General features: G+C 45.0%; 1 long non-coding RNA gene across 2 annotated transcripts; it reads left to right on the forward strand.

Annotated features, from left to right (window-relative positions):
* The first annotated feature begins 519 nt into the window (after nucleotides 1–519).
* LOC119312079 lies at nucleotides 520–2,292 on the forward strand. Of its 2 annotated transcripts, none has more exons than XR_005151230.1 (2): nucleotides 520–1,703; nucleotides 1,923–2,292. It is a non-coding gene; the product is annotated as an uncharacterized LOC119312079 (long non-coding RNA). The 2 variants fall into 2 exon arrangements; XR_005151231.1 differs by having other exon boundaries at nucleotides 520–1,412.
* The last annotated feature ends 1,147 nt before the right edge of the window (nucleotides 2,293–3,439 follow it).

Genomic DNA, 3,439 nt, shown 5'->3' on the forward strand with positions numbered 1-3,439 from the left:
CCTCCTATCTCGTGGAGGCTCCGGCTGTTTCTTGACTTGCACTCCAAGTCCTCCGGATCAGGCCCGTTCCAAAAATCACGCTCCCGAAGGTTTCATTCCGTTTGGACTCCGTTTGATATTCCTTTTCTTCGAAATACTGAAATAGGCAAAAAACAACAATACGGGCTGGGCCTCCGGTTAGTAGGTTAGTCCCAAAAATGATAATAATGTACAAAATAAAGCCCATAAACATCCAAAACAGGTAATATAATAGCATGGAACAATAAAAAACTAAAGATATGTTGTAGACGTATCAATCCCTGACACTGATGGCATGTTCATGTTGAGTGATGAATGCTAGAATCATGTTGACTGATGGCATGTTCATGTTAGGATCATGTCCTTATTTCATGTTGCATGCTGAAGCTAGGGTTTGTGCTCACGCTGCAGGTGGGAGTGGAAATAAGTGGGACTAGACTTTCCATCTCACTTAAAACGCCTTAGTGGGAGCTCATTGGACCAGAAAAAAATGAAGTGGGCTAGCCCCTTTAGCCCACTGGAACCCCACTTTACCCTATTAGCCCATCCCGATAGCTTGGTGCAGGGAGGACGACGCCGTCGCCGATCGATGGCAGCCGCCGCTGCACGGCGCACCTAGCCCCTCCCCTACCTCGCAGCTTCTCCCTGCTCCGCCCCTCCCCTACCTCACAGCTTCTCCCTACCCCACCCCTCCCCTACCTCCCGGCGATGGGCAGGTCGCCGGCAGCACCAACCCCGACCCCCAGGTCGCCGGCATGATCAATCACGACCCCCGGGTCGCCGGCTGTCCCAACCCCGACAGCCAAGGCGCCGGATGCGTCAATCCCGGCGCCCAAGGTGCCGGATGCATCGTCGGCAGCAGCTGATGCATCAATTCAAGATAGTCCCTCAGATTCAAGGAAAAATATTGTCGTCGTTGGCAGGGAAAAATATGCTTTTTTTTCATCTTCTTCTCTGAAAGCCCGTTTTTAGGTATGTAGGTAGGTGCGATTGGTTAGATTTGGGGATTGGATTTCAGAAGATGGGGACCTGGATTGCTACTGCTAATTGGCTGTTCATCATCTATTGTTTATTTAAGAAAATAGGACCTGGATGGGTACCATTTACATAACTACGCCGAACACTAAACATTGGGCCATCTTGCTGTTACATACAGCGTATTTCAGTGATTTGTAGTGATCTGCCACTTAGTTTCTTTCTTATTCTATTGTACCTTTTATTAATGTCTGAACTTAACTCATCATATTTAACTCGGTTGTGAAAATTTTCAGATCTTGAGGAGCACAAGGGTGAGCTCTTGCGTGCCATAAAAATTGAGAAGGCTACTGGCCCGGATCTTGAGGAGCACAAGGGTGCTAGTGAGCTCCATGTGGAACCACCAAAGTGCAAGAAAAGTAAGCGAAGTAGGCAGAGTAGCGGCGAGCTTCATGCGGAACACCAAGAAACGAACAAAGTCTTTATTTATGCATAACTGCCCACTTTATTGATGGCTCATGGACTCTACAAAACAGAATAATCAGATTTTGCCTCTTGGAAACTCTGCACAACGCTCATAACATGTTTGACATGGTGCAAGATAGCTTGAGAGATTGGAAAATTGAAGACAAAATCTTTAGCTTTACCCTAGACAATGCACCAGTTAATACCTCGATGGTTGGCCACTTGAGAAATTTTTTGGCAGATAGGTATCTTCTTGGAATCCTGCCTTTTTTGCCGTCAAATGCTTGTGATCTCTTGAGCTTGCTGTACTACTTGTTATAGTAACCCACATTTCGTGCTTCCATTGATGCCATCCATTGTAGTTTCTTGCTGTACTTATGTATTTGCTCTGTTAATTCAGAATTCAGATAGGATTCAGATAGGCTTCAGTTATGAATTCAGAATTCAGATAGTTTTTTTGGCAGGCAGAAGGTGGAGCCTGAGGACAAGGAGGAGACCCGGGGGGCGAAGCCAGAAGCGGCACCGGCGGCAGCTGAGACTCAGTGAAGGCTTGTCCTGAGCTCGTGATCGTCTTCCATGAACCAACCTGAAGCTTCATTCACTGAGAGTTGCGAGGTCTTATCAGCTTAGAGTTTTTATTTTCTCTTTGTCCTTGTGAGTTCACTGAGATTTTTAATGGGACTACCACTGAGAGTTGTGAGCTTCATTCACTGAGAGTCGCTATAAGTTGAAAATAAGCTTGTATCTGTGGCGGCCGCTTCCACAAAGTTCTATTAATATGTTGATGCACTATTACCTTATTCAAATTCCAATCAAGATTTGCTTGTCCAGTTTATATGTTAAGTGGGATCCCACTTATTCCCACCTAATATGTGCTAGTTTTGATGGGACTACCACTTCTTTTCCACCAAGCCATGTTGGGACTAGGTGGATCAAGGTGGGATTCCCAGGAACCGTCCCACTTGCAGCGCGAGTTTGTGCCATCAGTGGATGTTATACGTGCATGTACACTACTAGGGAAAACCTTATACACAGAATCTTAGCAGCAGCATGGTTCAAAAACAAATGCTACTGCTAATTAGCATGTAGCGAGCTTTAGGTCACCGCGCGCAGTAGCCGTAGCGCTCTAGGTGAAACCAGCGTTACTACTATAATTGCCACGGCGTTGCCTCCAGGCTAGATATAGTAGTAGCGCCCTTCTGCCGGACGCGCTACTGCTAAAGTACTTAGTAGCAGCGTTTTTCTTCAAAACTCGCTGCTGCTAAGTATCACCCCCCTTGCAACTAATTAAGTTTAGTCCCATACTGCTAAGTGAACAAGGTGTTTACCACCTTAAATATGTTACTTGTCAAACTATCTCGAGAACTTGGTCTTCATTGAACTATATGTGTAGGATTTGTGGCTGCAATATGAATCCTCGCCTTTACCTATACAGGTACAGTGAGGATTCATGTTGACTATTTATATTCTACACAAAAAGATCAATGATGACCAATGTATATTTTTGATGTTTTTACATGCTTAGACTTAGCAATAGCGTTGTTTTTAGGACAAAGCGCTACTGATATTGGTCTTAGCAGTAGCGCGCTCCATGTACCCGCGCTACTGCTAAAGCAAAACAAAACGCGCGGCCCGGTGTCAGGACCGGTTTTCCAATAAAATATTTATTAAAAAATCGACCATTTTATCCGACCAGTATAGAAAAATCCTCTTTACTGGTAGACAAATCCTTGATACAGAAATCCAGAAGTACTAAATATTATACAAGGTTGAGCTGAGGCTGCTCAACAATTTATTACAAGCATGCCGATATTATACATAAAGGCGGATATGACACAAGGAGTATGGTGGCATAACTACTGACTCGTAATAAAAGTGGTGGTGGATATGTCACAGTGAAGTGGGTGACATGACTCCTAAATCGTACAGCTCATCGAGCGCCGGAGTGAGGCTCGATGATTTTATTAGGGTAGCGGAAGCG

Source organism: Triticum dicoccoides, chromosome 5B, assembly GCF_002162155.2.
Source record: "Triticum dicoccoides isolate Atlit2015 ecotype Zavitan chromosome 5B, WEW_v2.0, whole genome shotgun sequence".
Classification (NCBI taxonomy): Eukaryota; Viridiplantae; Streptophyta; class Magnoliopsida; order Poales; family Poaceae; genus Triticum; species Triticum dicoccoides.